The sequence below is a fragment of the Dipteris shenzhenensis genome, chromosome 11, assembly GCF_047967505.1.
Source record: "Dipteris shenzhenensis isolate YYH24624 ecotype China chromosome 11, Dip_SZ_1.0, whole genome shotgun sequence".
NCBI classification, from domain to species: domain Eukaryota; kingdom Viridiplantae; phylum Streptophyta; class Polypodiopsida; order Gleicheniales; family Dipteridaceae; genus Dipteris; species Dipteris shenzhenensis.
The window spans coordinates 17,297,155-17,305,337 of record NC_141606.1 but is presented as its reverse complement, the minus strand read 5'-3'; positions in this window follow the sequence as shown (position 1 = coordinate 17,305,337).

The window sequence follows — 8,183 nt, the reverse complement described above, 5'->3', positions numbered from 1 at the left end:
GCCAGCAATCCTACTGCAACAACTCCAACTTGAAGGACTGGAACTGCAATATGAGTTCATGTACTACATGGATGGTAGAGAATGATTCATTCTAGTGTATGCTAATTAAAGTAACGCCAACCACATATCAAGCACCCATCAAGAGTCTTGGATGTGGAGAAAACCATCGGATTGTTGAGTGCCCACACAAAGGTAGCCCAAGTACTTTTCAACCTATGTGTAGAGATTGTGGAGTTGGGCATGTGTGCACTCTTACACTCCTTGGAAGGGACAAACTATAGGATTGGGCTCAACACATATTCTTGTTGCTAACAAATTGCATATACACCACCCATAATGGCAAAATCTACATTGTCCATCCACTAGCCATTATAATTGGGTTTGCAATACAGAAAGAGGAAGCTTCTCAACACAAGAAATAGATGACTTTGAAACATTGATATTATCTTTGAAATGGGAATTAGAGTCCCCACCCACTCTCAATGTGGATGACATGGATGCACAACAATTCGAGCAAATTCGAGGTAAGAAATTTGCAACTTAGTTCAGAATTGCTACTGCAACAGATTGGCTGAAGGGAAGAAATCCAAGAGGGAGCCATGCCTCACAATGACTTCACAAGTGGTCCAGATAGTGTTCTTCTTCAAGAAGCATAAGTCAACAATGTTGATGACTCTATAAATCTATTGCCATAGCCACAAATCATCTCTAGTGATATTCTACAATAGGGCGTGCATTTTGAAGGAGCGGTTGTAGGTAGAAGTAGCTCGAATGGCGAACACGATGGCAAAGGGAAACTTGATTCATACAAAGGTTGGGTAAGTGCTGAATCTTCTCTTTCCACTAATAGATGAGCCAGAGGTGCCATAGTGGATGATGTCGGCATTGGTGCATGAAGGACTAAGAGAGGGGACACATGTTCTAGAAAAGAGGCAGAAGAGGAACAATGAAGGAGCCAGTTCATCTTAGGCAGAAACAACAACTTCATGTGCTCCTTCTTGAACCTCAACATCCATGCCCAATTCTTCTCCTCTCCCCCCTCCAAGTTCAATTTAGCCAAAAGCTCAGGAGCATCAAGCACTTTGATGGTGGTGACTTCAGGAGCTGAGACCAATGTTGCACTTGTGTTCAACATTGTGAAGGTGCTATGAACTCTTTTGACCACAAGCTCTATTGTAATGACTCGCACGGGTGGTGAGTCAGCTGTTACCTCAAGTGTCGTTTCTCTTTTGGGAGGCTCAAAAGGTTTTGGCAACTCCCTCTAACAGTGTGGAGAGAGAGAATTTTGCACAGCCACTTTAATTATTGTAGATATAGTAGCCATCCGATTTGTGCCATAGATTTCCTAGTTGGTGGATTATGGGCTGATTTTTTATGGCTTTGGCAAGATAATGGACCGTGCAGCAAGAGACTCAGTAGCAACTTATGGAGTTGCAGAGTTAAAACGAGTCCTGCATACATAGAACGCCACACTTCAGAGTCAAGTGGAGAACATGCAATGGTTGGAATCTTGACTCTGGACTCTTGAAGTGCGAGTAACAGATGTGGAGCTTGTTGTGGAGAATGCCCACAATCTACATGAATAAAGGCTCTAGAATCTCTTTGCACAGTTGTAGAGCTGAAGGACTACGGATGCGTTGGTGCATTTTCTGGCAACTATTTTGGGGATGGTTTAGTGAATGTGGACCAAGTATTTTGACCCTTTGGCAACTCTGCAAGAAAAAATGAGGAGGGTGGGACACCCAAATCTTGCATTGCCAATGCGCCTTAGTCCCAGAGACATGCCAAACTCTAACTCGTCAAAACCCAAAACCAGGTGTAGATGGTGGATCAAGTAGACTCTCTAGTGTGGGTGTAGATGCTAGTGCAGATGGGAGGCTGACAATGTGCACTCTAGCTATGGATGGGGATCACAGTGCAGTGATGTGGATAGAGGGGGTCATGCTACAGACAAAGGCAAAGCAGTAGCAGACCCAACCAAGGTGGACTGGGAGGAAAAGTATAATATAGTATCTCAAGCAGGGGTGCATGCACTTAGAGGGCGCACCACCCAAACAATCGACTCAAGGAGAAGATGAGAAGCTGTGCTTTTGGCTCTAGTACATAGCTCATTCTTTCGCGTTGACATTGCCACCTCATCCTCCTTGGTGGAAAGTAGTAGATTGGTTTTTGCACATTCATTATGCTATTTACACTACCTTTCCCCCTTTGCCAGATGCTCCATCACTATGGCTGCAAGAGTTTGAATGTTCGACGTCCTTGCAAGAGAGCCAAGATCTAAACCTATCGAGGAGAGCAACGATTTGTGAGCAAGTGCCAAGAGGGTAGTGGTTCGAGCCAACCAGAGTGGACCCACATCCAATTCAGTAATTGCGAACATCAAGGAGACACGTAGGTGGGAGAGACTTGTGCAAAGATGAGAATGCATATCTAACAGGCATGGGGAAGATGGAGCGAAAGTGATGGAGCCTCTTTGAGCCGAATGATACATGATCTTTGATCCTACGAAATGTGGATTGAGAGAATTTAGTTAGAGAGGTCTAGGTTCAGATCAAGATCAAGCAGCAAGGATCTTGAGGAAATAAATAATAAGATCCTATTTCATCACTTGGTTAAAATGTGGTTGCATTTATGAATACTTTTGAGATTTTACATGCATAGGTTATTTGCCTTGGCGTGTCCCAAAACGATTGTAATGCACTTGCACATCACTAAATTTGACTTCTAATCTAGCAATAGTTGTCTAATTATGGGTCTGCATAGTCCACGATAAGTGCCATGTGTTAAGGCATTAACAATGCGTGCAGAGTTAGCATGGATTCCTAGGGCTACAAGTACTCGCAACTGCACATGAAGATATGGCGGTTGCAACTATACATTGTATTTCATGCAACCATAATCTCTTTTGGATCTATCTATTCATGAATTTGAGTATTTGTACAAATGTGTCTCTTTTTGAGTTCTTGAGTCTCTGTGTATTTCTTGTTCATGTGAGTATGTCTTCTGTGTATCCTATAGCGCCTCTCACTTAGGGCATTACAATGGCTAAAGGATGATAATAAAGCCTGTCGCTCTTTTGTTTTGACCACTAATTGCTTTGAATCTTACTTCTTCACACCATTAGATCCTCTCAAATGCACTCTGAGTGTTGCAATCAAGTAAATTTCCTCTCGCTTCATGCAACCATAAGTGGCTTGAAGCATAGACAAAAAGGTGCTAAGAGTTCTTTCCCATAAACCGAATCTAATGCTCTAATACAAGTGTGATACCTCAAACATTATGGAAGGCTTTTGCAAGAGAGAGATTGCCTTAAGATATCCTGAGAGATCATGTTGTTTTCTCTTTCTCTTTCTCTTGCTACCTTTGGGCTCTCTCTAGAACTCTCCCCTCTACCCAACACTCGCCATATGGCTTCCTCCTTTGGTGCCATGTGTCTCACATGAGACCTTGCCCAAAGAGCCTTCACTTGGGTTCCATTTGCACCTCCTCATTAGTTCCCAGGCCTAGGTGTGACCCTAGACCCGAGCTATCTAAGCCTTGCTAAAATGCAAGTGTTGTCAAGCCCTCTAATCTCCTACCTCACCATAATCAAGCCATAGCTTTTGTGATATGGCTGATGTAACATTCTCTAAAAGGAAAACGTCAGACCAATACATATTTTTTCAGTCACATGTGGTAGGAAGTCAAGAAGGTAGCTCAAGAGTAGATAAGGATTCTCAAGATAGTGAGAATGTGAGGATGGATTGATTAGCTCCCTACCCCCCCCCAATTATTTCCTACACATTCTCCTAGCTTCAACCTCTCACTCCCCTTGCACTTCCTTGTGCCCCTTCCCTTCCCTATTTCCCTAATCTTTTTTGCCCATATTTTCATGTGCCACTAGCCCATCAAATAGGTCACCTAGGTTGTGTGTTCCTAGAGCAATCCATGGTGATTACACTCTCTAGAGAGCTCACTCCAATTGGTAGCTATTCGCATGGGAGATATGCATAGGCTCACGAATCCCTTCCAACCAATTGTGTCAACTTAGATCTTGTTGGTGCTAGCTTTAAGGGTGCCTTTGGATGGCTTTTTTGCCCTAGTAGCTCACAAGCAAAGTGCGTAGCCCTAAGAAGGTGTTCAATCCATTTGGTGCCAGAGCCTCATTGTGGGCTAGAATTGTCGCATTTGGATGTACTGGGAGCATTCTCTCAGCTACTTTTGGTGGACTTTATGCCTTCATGGACTAGAGCTTTGCCTAGCAATATATAAAAGTGCTCATCAGCTTCCTTTGCAGCTTCTTTTAGTGGCTCAACTGACCTTTTTTCTATCAGCCTTTTTGCCTAGAGTAGCCCCCTACCTAAGCTTTAGGGTGAATTTTTGGTGTGGATTCTAGTCCTTACCCACTTTTTTCCAACATCCCCCCCTTTCTTTTTTTTCAATGCAAGAATTCTTGTTTTTGCCTTGGAGAAAAGAAGTTTGGTGGTGAAATCTGTCTTGCAAGAAGGGATCTTATGGCAACACCTTCAACTCCCACTCTCTCCCACTACCATCACAGTTCTACTATCTCCCTAGGATAAACAACAAGTGAAGTTAGTAGTTAAATCTCTCTAGGATAGGGACATGATGGGAAGAATTGTGGGGTTCAAGAGCCAAATACGGGATTGGTTATAGGCAAGTTTAGCACTAGATGGTGACCACATCTAGAAGGTCACCTTGTATGGGAGAGGGGTCTTTCTTCTCCAATTGATGTCACTTGTCACCACCCTAACACTTGTGGAGCATATCCCCATTCCCAAGGCCCACCACACTTGGTCTATCTCTTCCCTTAGTAACATGGGTTCACGGTTGAAGAGATGGACTTTACTCACCACCACATGCCCTACTTCCCATGTCTCTCAAGGGGGTATAGGAACACATTTGTCCTAGTCTCAATTGTGCTAGATGATGGGTTTCCCTAACTCAAGCTAGTTGTAGAGCATCTAGAATCCCTTTAGAGGAGATCTACCTTGAGATCCTTGATGAGAGAGCTCCTCCAATGGATTGAGGTCTATAGGTTACCAAGTCAAAACCTCCGCTACACAAATGAGTCACTTGGAACACGATTTCCCCAAAGGATAGAGGTGGACCCCTCCCCTCCCTCTCACAAGCTTGATAAGGTAGTAGAGGGAGAAGCACCCTCATTGGTAGTAGTGGAGCCTTTTGAGAGGGATGCCAACCAAGGTGGAGAGGAAGAAGCCAAGCAAGAAGGCCAAAAAGACCAAAGGCTATGGGTCAGACTAGAGAGTGGCAAGAGCAAGGTGAGAGGTAGCTTTCCAAGATTACAGGCTGTAGGTGGAGGGCGCCCCCTAAGACAGTCATAGACCCTAAATGACAAGACCCTTTTCTACATTCTTACAGATCCTGCAAAGCCAGGGGCCCAATGCACTTAGGCAAAGGCCCATAGTTCTCATGCTTATACACCTTGTTAGACCTTAAGGGATGCCATCACTCCACCTCCTCCCATTCCCATTCCCCTATATTGACCTCAACCTAGGCCCCACTCCCTTCCCCCAACCTCCCTCGGATCCTTATTTGTCCCCCGCTCTTCTCTTCCCTTGCATGCCCACTCCCTCCCAGTACAATCACCCTCACTACCTAACCCTTCACTACCTGGCCCTTACTACCTGACCCTCACTACAATCATCCTCACCATTTTCCTTATTTTTGGCCCCCCTCCTCCCCCCCACTGTAGTATTTTCCTCCTCCCTCCTCTTCTCATTCATCCCTTTTGAAGTGTCAACCTCCTAAAATAACTATGCCTTCGGGAAAAGGCAAGGTAGAGACTTCCTCCTCTCAGAAGAAGACTTCTTGAGTTGGGCCCTCTAGCACTCAGCTCCTAGGTAGTAGCAAATTCAGATGACCCATTTCTTAGCTTCCTAGTACGAGGCCTCATCTAGGACATCCTTTCTCAAGCAAATTTGGAGGCTTAGTCCTTGAAACTACCTAGATATTCTAGATGGATACCCTCAGACCTTGGACGTGATGGTAGTGATCTTGCAGCCCTAGAAAGGGGGTTCCACTAGAGTGATTGGCTCTTCCGCCCACCCTAGTTGGGGGCTCAACTTCACCTCTATACAAGAGGAGAAATGGACCCTGATTTTATTTGATCTCATGATGATGGACCAAATGTTCCATATGATGGAGTGGTTGGGACCATAGTGTAGGGAGTTGTGGATTACTCATGGGTGCACAACTATGTTCTAGTTGGGTTTCTTTCCTTTACAAAAGTGAAACTAGACCTAGTAGCGGTGCTCTAGTTGGTGGGTCCATAGTTCAACTCTCTAAATTCACTTTGCGGACTATACAGTAGTGTGCTTATAGCCTAATGTTCTCGGTGCAGTGGGACTAGAAGGTAGGTGTTGAGCCTGATATGACGTCGACACACTATCACACAGGATGAGAATTATTCCCCTTCCAAACCCCCTGTGAAGACATAGAAATCAATGGTTGTTGTGCATGGTCCCATCCATAGGTGGGCCTTGTTCTCCACCCCACGTCCTCCCCATGAGTTGGAACATGGTGAGCTGACCTCTTTGAAAAATATAAGGCATTTGAGTAGTTCAAAAAGAAGCAAATCACTAAGAATAAGGCCATTATGTTGGATTAAGTCAATTGATACGTTTTCCATCAACTTAGAAACCATATTTTCTTATTGAGAGTGTAGCAAAATAATAGACAATAAAAAATGAAAGAAAAAGATGTGTTTATTTTTGCAAATCTACATTGATAACAAATTCCCTAATGAGCTTGGCTCTAGCAACCACATTTTGCATCTCAATGATGTCTCTTGCATAGGCATACAAGAATGGTATGTCAAATTTGACAGATGATTCTTTCGAGTCACGATGTATGCAGCATGGAAGGGAGGCTACTTGTTGATCTTGAGAGGTGGGTGGAGGAGGACGATGTGAAGTCAGTATAGGGAACCCCCAGAATAAGTTCTTTTAGTGCCTTCACAAAGTGTGTCATGTCATTTGCAAAGTATGCATCAAAGATCTCCTCATTTTGGCAGATTGGAAGTCTCATCCCGATAAGTCTTGCTACCTGGGAATGTAGAAAGTAACCCAAAGCCTCTGCTCCAAAGAGGAAGAGGAAGGTGCAAGGGGGAAGCCCTACTGGTGGTGAGCAAGAAAGAGCAAAGGCCTCTCATGTGTGGCCATCGATGAGCACCTAATTGGCTCTCCCTGCATATAGGGCTTAGACCCCTCAAATTCTCCTCTATGAGAAGTCCATTCTTTTCATGGCAACCTCCAAAAAGGACCACTCCACCCTATCATGTGCCTTCTCAAAATCCAAGAGCTACCTACAAAGCAGAAGCATATATGTTCAAGATGCTGAGCCTATACTTGCCCACTTGGAGACCCATACAAACTACTTGTTCTATGATGATCTATCCTTGATCAAAAACATATGGGGCCACTAGTTGGGAGTAAAATGCAAATCCATGCACTCTTGCCTATAGAGGACCACACCTTGAGAGGCTCATCATTGGAAGCAAGTGGTGATGGAAATTGATGTCTAATATTTGATAAAAAACCATTGCCCATCCTACCATTGTCCCTTGGTGGAGGATCAAATTTTGTGGCTAACTCTATGCACAATTATGGAGCCCATGCATATCTTTGTTAGGCAGGATGATTTTAAGTGGTCATCCATGAGTACATCGAGTCCTAGGAGGTGGAGGCCCTCATAAATATCCATAAAAGATAAGTCATGTAAGGTGTGTTAGCTATTGCAAATATGGTCAATGGGAAGGAGTTATTTAATGCCTTCTTTTGAATCAATTAGATGGTGAAAGGTCTCATATTCACCCTTAATAAATTGGGCATCATCAAGTTTCTAACGGTCCATCCTATGAGGTAGGACTATTTGCTTTCTTGCAATATTTCTCTTTGCTTTATTATTGGTATTAATGTAAGTATAAGCATTGTGACTAATTGATCATACAATAAATCTAGTGATCCATCCATCCTCATAAAGGGAGATGAGGCAAGGATGACCATTGCAAATCCTACAAATGGAAAAGTTTTCTAATAGTTCATTTCAGTACAAGGAGTGCCATGTCAATAGCTTCCCAATGATAGTGGACAAGCTACAGCTTCTCAGTCAAGCCAATCTACCACCAAAGAAGTAAGTGTGAAGTGGAAAAGGTTAGCTATGGG